At 43.8% G+C, this 13428-nt stretch overlaps 1 protein-coding gene across 22 annotated transcripts in view; it reads right to left on the bottom strand.

Moving 5' to 3' along the window:
* The window catches only part of ANK2 (ankyrin 2), a 322811-nt gene that overhangs the window by 107645 nt on the left and 201738 nt on the right, over positions 1 to 13428 (bottom strand). The gene's annotated exons all lie outside the window — the stretch shown is intronic.

Below are 13428 nucleotides of genomic sequence, written 5' to 3'. Positions count from 1 at the left end.
TGCTTCCTTTAACCAGTGATACATCTTTGCATTATAAAGCGTCATGTTTTTATTTACCATCATCCTGCGAATTAGCATAACTCTGAGGTTTCAAGCAAATCTATTCAGGCCTAATTACTGCATTCATGCGCCCACCTTAACTTCCCAGGGAGTAAGACCCATTAAAGTTAATATGTGCCTGGACTTCAGCTCCTGCACGGCAGGAGTCACGGCTAAGCTTATCTGCAAAGGTCTCACCTTTTGCATTTGCCAGTTGCAGGGAGTGGGGGTTCTTTAACATTTACCCACACTTACTGTGTATTTGCACAACATAAATTCTAGTGAGTATCTGATCTCAGATGAACCCACCACAGTAAAGTGTATCCTAGTTGCTGGGAAGAAAGGAAGGGCAACAGGAGACAAGGGGAAATCTGGTCTTTAGGATTATGAAGACTCTAAGGACTAGAAGCAGGAAACACAATAGTAAGCTCTGTAGGATCTGAAGGATTCCTATCACCTGGCATGCAAACAATTCACTCATTAATCAAAGCTTTAACTTTGATTGAAGTTCATTAGCTAATATTCATTAGTTAAAAACACTGAAAGGTGGGAGTAGACAGACTGGCACATCTTCTCACAGATACTGCTTAGATGTACATTTTGCCTCATATCTTCACTTTCATAAGGTGCATTCACTTACTTAAAAAAAGAAAAAGAAATCTCAGAGTCAGGGCCTCCAGCTATTTGTGAGCCAAGGACATCAGTGGCCTCTGTATTCTCCTCTCAGCAGCCCTGCACATGCTGTGAATGACCTGATCATTTACCATCTGTAAGCAACCATTTTAACAGAACTGTAATTCAATCAGAGATGCTCCCTTAACCAATCGAATCCCATCCTTTATGGAGCTGTTAAGTTTTACATGATATTAATTTCAGGTTAAGCTGTAAGTAAAAGGGACTCAGGTGGCACTGTGGTCTAAACTACAGAGCCTAGGGCTTGCCGATCAGATGGTCGGCAGTTCAAATCCCCGCGACAGAATGAGCGTCGCAACCCCAGAGTCATCCGCTACTGGACTTAATGGTCAGGCGTCCCTTTACCTTTATCTTTTAAGCTGTAAGTAAGTAATTCTCAGCCATGGCTTAGCCCTTGAGTTCAAGCATTTTATTTCACAAACTGCTTGACCGAGTTCCTGATCCAGATCAGATCTGAGAGGGTAGTGGGACATAACTCTTGCTGCCCTCGCCCCCATGGTCTCAGTTTGGATTGGGCGATGTGGCATGCCTACAATGTGCGTTTTTTTTTGGGGGGGGGAGCTCATTCCTTCACAGGAACTCATGTCACTGGACTCTACAGTCTGGAAATGCTTGTTTAGTAATGCTACAAACCTAAACACACTTATTGGGAACAAGCCTTCTTAAATACAGCAGCATTTACTTCTGGGTAAGTGTGGTTAAGACTGAAGCACAAATAATCTTCATTAGCTATATTTTTACTTTTTGTAGTCCCTACTGAAATATGATATATGATAAATGGGCAGCCCTCAGGTTACTCTCCTTCAATTCCATAAGCATGTTAAATCACCAGGAACATAAAGAAAATATTTACACTATGTCCTGTGGTTTTTATTTCTGTCTGTTACTTCACAATTATAGACATGACCCATTTCAGATATTGACAGCATTTCTTTTCCACTCAATTTAGAAGCTATGGCATAGAAAAACATCCTAATGAAATTTGATGACTCTAATAGGAATTTCTTCTGCAGCCAAGTAGGGAACAGCCAGCAAACAGCAGCGATTACGTGATTCTCCTTGCTCTGAATAACACATGTATTCTCTTTGGCAAATATCACTAGGATAATCATATACAGTGGTACCTCGGGTTACATACGCTTCAGGTTACATACGCTTCAGGTTATAGACTCCACTAACCCAGAAATATTACCTCGGGTTAAGAACTTTGCTTCAGGATGAGAACAGAAATTGTGTTCCGGCGGCAAGGCAGCAGCAGGCCCCATTAGCTAAAGTGGTGCTTCAGGTTAAGAACAATTTCAGGTTAAGAACAGACCTCCGGAAGGAATTAAGTTCTTAACCCGAGCTACCACTGTAGCACAAAGCCCCATCATAAGGATATGAAGATCTTGTTGGTGGGTGTAATATGTAAAACCCTCCCACACCAAAAAGTGGAGAGCTACTCATTTGTACTGTGATAATCATGGTCCTTTCAAAAATCTCCCGTTCTCAAAAAAGAAACCACACCGAAGAGTCACAGCTAAATCTGTCCCTCAAAACACTTGCCATTTACAAAATTTTGCATTAGACCTCTCACCCTACAGAATGGAGTTCAAAATATTGTGGCTAAAATTAAATCTTACTTTTCTTTTATATATTTGCTATATTTAATTACATTCTTAATTTTGTCCAAATAATTCAAACAGCATCTCCATGCCAAATATTTTTTTAAGTGAGGAGAGAAAACCATCAAAATGCCCCAGGTGGCATATCTTAATGTGTCGCTACTATTCACATGACACAACAATTAATGACAACATAGGGCACAGGAGGCAGCTCTGGTGTAATGGAGTTGCCTGCTGGTGATAAATGCTCATTGTTTTAACTAGTGGTTCAAAAAGTAATTATGCATTTGAGGATCAATATAATCAATCAGATTGCTCTTTGTAGGTGGTTTCCCCCCTTTGCTAAATACAGTGATTGTTGTCATTATGCAAGCCTCACATTTAATGTCAAACCCATCTACGGTTACTTTTTTGTGCTTATTATAGACCTAACAAAGCACTAAAAAGTCTTATTACAGACATCCATTCAGTGACATTATAGCATAATTGTGCTTGCTAAAGAAAAGGAAAGAAAGCTGAATAACCAGATATTATAAAAGAATATACTTCTATAAAAGCTACTTTTGAATTAACTGATTCCAAACAATAGTACTCTAGATAGTTTTTGAGGTCCAAATTACTACTTAGGAATTGTTATGACTCCAGTTTGACTTTCCACATCTTCTACTCTGAAAAACAAATAATCATGCTCCATACCAAACTACTTTTAAAACTCCATCTAGTTTTAAAGGCAGTTTGCTATGGAGGGCTGCTGTTCAAGTCAAAAGACCCCTTGGGGGGGGGGGTGAAACTAGCTGACCAGTAGATCTTTAGATTTTCTCAACAGTTCTAATATTTACAGAGATGCAATATTGTGACCTCTCCTTTGCCTGCAAAAATGTAGTGTCATCAGCATTCAAAGTGCTTTCCAGAGTGACAAAACCAAGATACATCACTGCCCCAAACAAGATGCTTGTGAACTAAATTTAGGCAGTGAGGAGGAAGATGAAGGAAACAGGGAAGGGAAAGATTGGGAAATAAAGGATGCACTAAAAGTTAAAGGACTATGGTGCTGGGCCAAAGGCTTCACAGGAAACAAAGTTTAGAGCTAGGCTTTATGGAGTTCCCAGACATTAGTGGAATCAATGTAGAATGGACATAGTAGTTCAATAAAAGAGTGCTGTGAAATTGAAGGTAATAAACTCAGAAAGGTGAAGAGAACAGGAAGCGTAGGACATATCAGGTGATAAAAGCAAACGTATGGAAATGAAAGGACTTTCTATACCTGGCATGTCCAAAGTTCATTTAGGGGGCCTAATCCGGCCTGCCGATTGATTTAATCCAGCCCCCATGGCAATATATGTCCTGGGGTAAAATTGGTTTGTTGTTTTTTTAAAAAAAGCTTCAATCCTAAAAAAAAACTTTGGCCGGCCCTCACGTATGTTCACTCCATCATATCTGGCCCTCTTTGAAAAAAGTTTGGGCACCCCTGTCCTATACTGCTTTCACCTCCCTTTTCATATCCAGCACAAACACATCGGCTTTACCTTTAAAAGCATATGTAATTAAAGCTTGCAAAAGACTCGCGTGAACTTATTAACTAATGGAAGTTTAACTGCCCCAACAGGACAGCTGCAAGTCTGTAATCAGACTTTATAGCAGGGCTTTGGGCCTGAATTGTAATAGAAATATGCCATAGAAGTATTATTTCTACGGCGGTCTCTGTTCTTGGAGTTCAAAATGCATCACAAAAGAATAAAAATTATTAGGACTCAACAAAATTTTATTTTGCATTATGCTCTAGGGCATTATTTTGAGCTGTACTAAAAATAAATGTCTCATAAGAGGATTTTATCTCAACAGGAGAGATTCTCTTTCTCTACAAGGGTAAGTTAAGGACATAATACCCACTTTCCCAAAGATGTTCACATTACATTATGAGGCTCGGAATATGCATCAGAAGTTTCTATTTTTTTTAACCTTCTTTCTACCTTCGTTACAGATTTTGTAACTAAAACAGAGAGCATAGAAACATGAAAACAAAAAAAAGATTAGATTTCATGGGGCAATACATTTGTAAGAAAAGTTCACTTGGGGGGGGCAAATTTGTAAAATAAATTACCCTGTTTGTAATGAGTGATAGTGATCAAAATTATTCTGCTGTATCCAGAAAATAGGTAAAGGTAAAGGGACCCCTGACCATTAGGTCCCGTCGTGACCGACTCTGGGGTTGCGGCGCTCATCTCGCTTTATTGGCTGAGGGAGCCGGCGTACAACTTCCAGATCATGTGGCCAGCATGACTAATCCGTTTCTGGCAAACCAGAGCAGCGCATGGAAACGCCGTTTACCTTCCCACCAAAACAGTACCTATTTATCTACTTGCACTTTGACGTGCTTTCGAACTGCTAGGTTGGCAGGAGCAGGGACCGAGCAACAGCAGTTCACCCCGTCGTGGGGATTTGAACCACCCACCTTCTGATCAGCAAGTCCTAGGCTCTGTGGTTTAACCCACAGCACAACCCGCGTCCCTTATCCAGAAAATAGTATAGGACAATTTTTGCAGAATTTTAAATAGCTATTTAATGCATTGGCATTTCTCTCTGAAGAAAAGGAAAAGAAGCCATATGTCAGAGGAATTCTTCAGCCACAGGAAGAATGCTGTCATAATGGATTTGTTCAGATGTAACATCAACCTGTAGTTCACCTTTATGAGACTGTGTGAGCCTTGGTCTTGTGTGCTCCCTCTCCCCTCTACTTCTTCAGCACAGCCATGAAGAAACAGTCAGCTTTTGTTTCTATTTTTAACTAACCAGAAATTGTCACTTTTTCCAAACCCACACAAAATGTCATTACTCTCGGGGTGCTTCCACCCTGTAGTTTGTTATAAACTCTGTGCTTCTCCTTCATGCAAATGTTTTGCAGCAACAACACAATGTCATCCTCCTCAAAATAAAATCCCATATTTTCCTCCCATACAATCTGGATCTTTCATTGGTGTTTTTTGTTTGTTTGTTTTTACTTTTTGGATTTTCTGTGAAAATAGAAAATGCAGATTGGAAGATGCTGAAACCCTCCCACTGAAGTTTCTCGAAGGACTAACTGGATCTTCCTCAGAACTAAATCTGTAACTATTGTTTATAAAAGTTTATTGGAGGCTTGAAAGAGAAAAAATTAGTTATGCAAGCCATTCATGCATCTTTTGGAAAAAAATATTTAATGGTGAGGTGTAATGGAACATGGTTTTAGAACCCATACAGAATGTTTCTTTAGCTTTAAAATTGAGACTGGTTCAGCAAAAAAAATTGATACTTTCAGTACACTGACTAGCCCAGGCCTAGATTAAGGTAGCAAATATGTGGCATTAGGGGTAGAATTAGGGTTTAATTGTATTCAATGTACACTTTTTAAATGAGCTCAATTAAAATGTATCTGATATTACTCTATTTTGAGTGTAATAGAGTAATAAACCCATCTTCTTATTTGCAGGAGGAGTATATAAGTAAGCAAAAAGTGAATTTTCACATGCTTGTGGAATCAAGAATTATTTTCACCAGCAGCTGATGACATTTTTAAACAATTTTTTAAAAGAATGACCTAGATGTTAATTTAAAATAACACAGGGAGCTGAGCAAAAAAAAAAAAGATCAGTTCTTATTTGAATAGAAGAAAGATTGAGCCAATTATGCTTTGCACATCATGCAGCAAGTACTATAGAATGTATTAGCAAAGGAGTTGAGCTATGATTGTGGTAGTCCCCAGTTCAAATCTATCTGCAGGTATGAACTGACAAGTAGGCTTAGAGCAGTGTTTCCCAACCGGTGTTCCGCGGCACACTAGTGTGCCGTGAGACGTTGCCTAGTGTGCCGTGGGAGGGAGGCTCCCCAGGCTTAAGGAAGCTATCCCCCCAGCCGCGCAAGCTCCGCGCAAGCTCCCAGAGCGATGCCAAAGCTGCACGCACCTTTGCCATCGCTCTCCAACCCGTTCGGGGGGCTGGGGTCGGGGGAAACTCCAGCTTCCCCCGCCCGCAGCCTCCCAAGCCCCGAGAGCGATGGCGAACGTGCGCACACCATCGCCATCGCTCTCTGACCGGTTCGGGGGGCTGGGGAGGGGGGAAGCTCCGGCTTCCCCCGCCCCCAGCCCGCGCAAGGTCCCAGAGCGATGGCGAAGGTGCGCACACCTTCGCCATCGCTCTCCGACCTGCTCTGCGGGCTGGGGACGGGAGAAGCTCCGGCTTCCCCCGCCCCCAGCCCGCGCAAGGTCCCAGAGCGATGGCGAAGGTGCGCACACCTTCGCCATCGCTCTCCGACCTGCTCTGCGGGCTGGGGACGGGAGAAGCTCCGGCTTCCCCCGCCCCCAGCCCGCGCAAGGTCCCAGAGCGATGGCGAAGGTGCGCACACCTTCGCCATCGCTCTCCGACCTGCTCTGCGGGCTGGGGACGGGAGAAGCTCCGGCTTCCCCCGCCCCCAGCCCGCGCAAGGTCCCAGAGCGATGGCGAAGGTGCGCACACCTTCGCCATCGCTCTCCGACCTGCTCTGCGGGCTGGGGACGGGAGAAGCTCCAGCTTCCCCCGCCCCCAGCCCGCGCAAGGTCCCAGAGCGATGGCGAAGGTGCGCACACCTTCGCCATCGCTCTCCGACCTGCTCTGCGGGCTGGGGACGGGAGAAGCTCCGGCTTCCCCCGCCCCCAGCCCGCGCAAGGTCCCAGAGCGATGCCGAAGGTGCGCACACCTTCGCCATCGCTCTCCGACCTGCTCTGCGGGCTGGGGACGGGAGAAGCTCCGGCTTCCCCCGCCCCCAGCCCGCGCAAGGTCCCAGAGCGATGCCGAAGGTGCGCACACCTTCGCCATCGCTCTCCAACCTGCTCTGCGGGCTGGGGACGGGAGAAGCTCCGGCTTCCCCCGCCCCCAGCCCGCGCAAGGTCACAGAGCGATGCCGAAGGTGCGCACACCTTCGCTATCGCTCTCCGACCTGCTCTGCGGGCTGGGGACGGGAGAAGCTCCGGCTTCCCCCGCCCCCAGCCCGCGCAAGGTCCCAGAGCGATGCCGAAGGTGCGCACACCTTCGCCATCGCTCTCTGACCTGCTCTGGCGGCTGGGGGCGGGGGAAGCTCGGGCTTCCACCACCCCCAGCTCCTGCAAGCTCCGGGAGCAATGGCAAAGGTGCGCTCACCTTCGCCATCGCTCTCGGACCCTTTCTGGGGGCTGGGGGCGGGGGAAGCTCGGGCTTCCCCCACCCCCAGTCCCGCAAGCTCCGGGAGCCACTCTGGCTCCCATTCTGGCGGCTGGGGGCGGGGGAAGCTCGGGCTTCCACCACCCCCAGCTCCTGCAAGCTCCGGGAGCAATGGCAAAGGTGCGCTCACCTTCGCCATCGCTCTCGGACCCTTTCTGGGGGCTGGGGGCGGGGGAAGCTCGGGCTTCCCCCACCCCCAGTCCCGCAAGCTCCGGGAGCCACTCTGGCTCCCATTCTGGGGGCTGGGGTCGGGGGAAGCTCGGGCTTCTCCCGCCCCAGCCCCGCGTGGGGGGGAAATAATTTTTTCCCCTTTATTTCCCCCCCAAAATCTAGGTACGTCCTATGGGCCGGTGCGTCCTATAGGGCGAAAAATAGGGTAGTCAATATAGGCACAGAGTTAATTTTTTAAACATTTTCTAATGGTGGTGTGCCTTGAGATTTTTTTCATGAAACAAGTGTGCCTTTGCCCAAAAAAGGTTGGGAAACACTGGCTTAGAGTAAGGCATGACCTTCTTAGCCTTGGCCTCTACATAAGCAATAGGACAAGGATGCTGAAGACAACGTAGTTTACAGAGTTGTTGTAAAATTTACAACCAGATAATAAAGTGCTATGAACACTAAAAAGTGCTATATAAATTCCCTAAGGCCTAGTTTGGATGTAACAATGTCAATTTGATACTAGTTTTGCACCATGGTGCCAGATGAAAACTTTTCTCTATGAACAAGACTTTTGCCTTTAACCATCTGAGGCCTTTTGGAAGTAAGTTGGATTTTTTAAAAGTATTTCTTTTCCACTCTGTTTTAATGTATCTATATGGGGTTGTTTATTTGCCATTCTGGGTTGCCTAGGCAAGATAAAGTAGCTAACTAATTTTAACAACAACAAACAATTCTTAAAATACTGTTTTCTTGTTCTCTCTGCTTCTGCCAGCATATTAATGCTTTGTTTTCTGTTGTATGTACCAGAAATTAACTGTAGCTAAAAATTGGGCCAAATACTTGGTTCTTGAGTCCTCATAAATATAGCCATCAAACAGGTAGGTGGGGGAGTTAAAGTACTTGGAACCACTGCTATAATATTATAATTAACCCTTTATTTAGCACAAGCTGAGTTCCAACTGCCTACATTTGAGCTGCCTACATCTAAATATATAATGTCCTACACAGCCCTCATATCTAATTGTTTGCATCTAAGTGGGAACGAGAGTATAATGTGTTAGAGCACCTGTCATTTTTTATTTATTTTTTGGTATGAGCCTGGCTGTCTTTATTTTTTGAGTCAATTCAATTTGGATCAGAATTCGAGGACCAAGCATCTGCTACAATGCCTGTAGACAGTGCCTGGAACATTTAGTGCTACCAATTAATGTGCTGAAAAACTAGAATATTCATTATATACTCCCTGTGAAGACGATATTTATATTTCTGGCATTTTTCATTAAAATGGGATTCAGAGTGAGGTTTTTTTTTTAAAAAAAAAAAGGACGGAGAAGTCAAATATTGGCATTGTATTAAAGCTTTTGGTGAAAAATACTGCGAAATAAAATTGGATAATGAATGTTCATGATAATTGTATAATTAGAACAAATGAAAAAAAACACACAATTTGATAGCTTCTTGAGCTAAAATGATTCATAGCATTCATTTAATCTGATGGAGGAAGGGGATACAAAGAGAAACAAATGAGCCAATGTTTTGCCGTAATGATTTTTAGCAAAAAATGGAAACGGAAAAACCCTGAGCATTGTCATGGGTGTAATATATAATTTCATACCTTCTCTTTCTTCATCATATATATTGAGACATTTTATTTTGTATGACATGACTGACAAATGTAATTACAATTATTTTATACAGACATTATCTTAATGGGTAAAGGATTTGGTATGGGGTACAGGTCTCAGCAGAGCCAAGAAAACAGGCATAGGTTGGTTGGTTACCTGTTTTTAAAGAGGCTTCGGAGAATATTAATTGGGATTAGTAAAGGTCCCTGGGCTCCCACTTCCCTCAATTCCCATTCCTCCATTTCACTTTGCTTCTTTGGTTTTAACCAGAGATATTCTCCCCCACCAACTATGGGTTAGCTGGTGGACTTAAATAAGAACTGCTGAGAGCTAAAATATCAGGGGGAAATTAAAGGGAAACATATGATTCATGCTGTTCTATTCTGTTTCTTGGTACTCACTTCCTTTGTCACTGTAATATGCACTGTGAATCTTCTGTTCAAGAAATTGTTTTTTCCTTCTTCCTTATGATGCAGTACTGCTGCCTGCTGTGAACCAATGGGGTTCATAATATGGCTATATATCTAAATAAACCACCTCCTATTGCAGCTTTATACTAAAACACAGTACTGGGCTAGTCCTATAGTTCAGCCAACCCTATGACTGACAAAGCCACCATGCAATTCACAGCAAGTGTGACCTCAGGCTTACTGAGTTCTTAACAATTTTGCAAGATGCCCAGCTAATGTAGAAAGAAAAAGCACATTCTTTACACCATCAGATAGACTCAAATTATGCAATGTATAAAATTATTTTTTGTAAGCCAAACATTCTTCTCCCACATTAAAAGGTAAAGGGACCCCTGACCACTAGGTCCAGTCGTGACAGACTCTGGGGTTGCAGCGCTCATCTCGCTTTACTGGCCGAGGGAGCCGGCGTACAGCTTCCGGGTCACGTGGCCAACATAACTAAGCTGCTTCTGGCGAGCCAGAGCAGAGCATGGAAACGCCGTTTACCTTCCCGCCAGAGCGGTACCTATTTATCTACTTGCACTTTGACATGCTTTTGAACTGCTAAGTTGGCAGGAGTAGGGACCAAGCAACAGGAGCTCACCCCGTCGTGAGGATTCAAACCGCCGACCTTCTGATTGGCAAGTCCTAGGCTCTGTGGTTTAACCCACAGCACCACCCATGTCCCAACATTGCAGTAATACATATATAGATCCTGTGATTCATAGAATCATAGAAATGTAGAGTTGGAAGGAACCCTGAGGATCATTTAGACCAACTCCCTGCAACGCAGGAATACACAGCTGTGCCATACAGGGATTGGACCTGCAAACTGGGTGTTATCAGCACCACACTGTAACCAACTGAGCTATCCAGGATATATTATAGTGGCATATGTGAGTATCTATATGCTGCTTTGGTTTCGCCAGAAGCGGCTTAGTCATGCTGGACACATGACCTGGAAAAACTGTCTGCAGACCAACGTCGGCTCCCTCGGTCAGTAAAGCGAGATGAGCGCTGCAACCCCAGAGTCGTTCAGAGGTTAACTGTCAGGAGTCCTTTACCTTTACCTTTATATCTAAGAGTAATGTATGTGAATGAAGGCATGTATAAGACAAATAAAGGAGCATATGGAGTGTGTAAGAGACAGAACAAGGGCACAGAGAATAAATTATGGGCAACCCCACTCCCCGCCTCACAGCTATGATTTCAGGTGGGTCTCTGCTTGTTATTGCCAATTTACAAAATGCAACAGCATCAACAATGTGGCATTACTATAGGATACAGGAGAAGGTCTAACTCCATCACACATATTATAAAACTGCATGGGTATGGGTGGTTGTAAAAATATGTATATATATTTAAAATCACCTAACTGTATATAGCTTGGGGGCCCTTAGTGCAGTGAACTTCAGTGGTGTCACACACAGATTAAACAGTTCCATCTGACTACAGATGACCTTTAATTTTGTGATTTGCAAATTCCTTCTACCCTTTCCCTTTCTGAAGCCTTTTCTGTTGGATGCTGTGAGTCAGCAGCTACCAAAATAGATCAAAGACTCCTGCCTGAGATACTGCGGCATTTCCTTCTATGTAAAAGAGAAAAGAGCATTATTCCAGAGGGTGCCTTGCAGTTGCGGCTTGTGAATAACCATTGTTCATTAATATTAAGCACTGAACCTGACTACAGATTTAGTATGTTTGGGACCACATTTTTTATTTTTATTTTTATTTTATTGCTAAATTAATGACCAAGTGCACAACTCACAAGCCCTATTGAAATGAATGGTCTTCTTGCAGAGTTTCATTCCATTCAAAGGGCTTTCTGCATGTACACAAAGGCCACAATCCACTGCGTCCCTTTGTATGCACCGATTTCTCCCAACCTTCAAGTATCAGCTTGCATTGTGACAGAGTAATGCTGCTCTTTGGCAAAAGAAAGGGAAATTAATGCAGCATGGTAAAATTTGAAATTTATACAGCCCAGAATCAGAACACAATATATCAATTACATCAATGATTTTTAGACTTCTACTGAATCCAAACCATCATCTACATCAATGATATTCAGATTTTCTGCTTTAATAGCCGGTTACTAAGTTTTAGATAGAGGCAGAATTTAGAAAGGAATGGCCCACCCCATTCCAAAATAGCTAGGTGTTCAGAACCTGAGCCAAATAAATACTGGTAAGTTCATAGAATAGAATCATAGAATCATAGAGTTGGAAGAGACCACAAGGGCCATCGAGTCCAACCCCCTGCCAAGCAGGAAACACCATCAGAGCACTCCTGACATATGGTTGTCAAGCCTCTGCTTAAAGACCTCCAGAGAAGGAGACTCCACCACACTCCTTGGCAGCAAATTCCACTGTCAAACAGCTCTTACTGTCAGGAAGTTCTTCCTAATGTTTAGGTGGAATCTTCTTTCTTGTAGTTTGGATCCATTGCTCCGTGTCCGCTTCTCTGGAGCAGCAGAAAACAACCTTTCTCCCTCCTCTATGTGACATCCTTTTATATATTTGAACATGGCTATCATATCACCCCTTAACCTCCTCTTCTCCAGCCTAAACATGCCCAGCTCCCTTAGCCGTTCCTCATAAGGCATCGTTTCCAGGCCTTTGACCATTTTGGTTGCCCTCCTCTGGACACGTTCCAGTTTGTCAGTGTCCTTCTTGAACTGTGGTGCCCAGAACTGGACACAGTACTCCAGGTGAGGTCTGACCAGAGCAGAATACAGTGGCACTATTACTTCCCTTGATCTAGATGCTATACTCCTATTAGGAGTATAGCATCTAGATCAGGCCATTTCAAACTATTACATCATCATCATCATCATCATTATTTCATTATTGTATTAGTATACTGCCCTTCATCCAAAGATCCCAGGGCAGTTCACAGCAGAAAGATACAAAATGAGAATACAAAATACATGAAGGAAAACCAATACCACTCCTTCCACAAACGCATTGAAAAAGCCATGGAGTGTTAATCAGCCAAATGCCTGGTTGAAGAGAAATGTTTTTGCCTGGCACCTAAAGCTATCTAATGAAGGCGTCAGGTGAGCCTGCCTTTCCCCACCCAAAAAACTTACCTTTCACGTGCAGCATTGGATGGTGTGCATGCAATAGAAAGGTTTATGTCACAGGCCAGCATTATGCCTGAAAATGTTCTCAGTGTAAGGCTCCCAATGCAAAGATCCCTGGGAATTGCAGTTGGACATGCATTCTGACAAACTATAATTCCCACAGACCTTTGTGATAGAATCTGCTCAGCTGTTAGGTATTCAAGGCTAATGAAAGTCTGAATAGCTGCTCTCTCCTTCACACAAATCTCCACTGGTTATTACTGTAGGTTTTGGGGAAAGGAAACTAAATGGCAGGGCTGGCGAGGTGAGGGAGGAGAGACACTAGTTGCAGGGAATAAGCATTATTGTGTTATGCTGTTGTGTTGGGGCTTGAAGCGCATAGGGAAAGTGGAGACAACAAAGAGTTGAAGTGAAGATCAGGCATAGGTCAAGTCAGGTCTAGGCAGAGTGAAGGCAGTTCTCCTAAAGCAGCTCAGACCCTTGGCAGTTGTGACAGCTGGGGTGTGGAAGATGCTATCTCAGCCCAGAGCCAGGGCCATTTGAGACCTTTTTGTAGGTTGACTAGCA

Source organism: Podarcis liolepis (assembly GCF_965112155.1).
Source record: "Podarcis liolepis genome assembly, chromosome: 9".
Taxonomy (NCBI): Eukaryota; Metazoa; Chordata; class Lepidosauria; order Squamata; family Lacertidae; genus Podarcis; species Podarcis liolepis.
The sequence above is the reverse complement of the archived record's forward strand: the minus strand, read 5'-3'. Positions and strand labels throughout refer to the sequence as shown.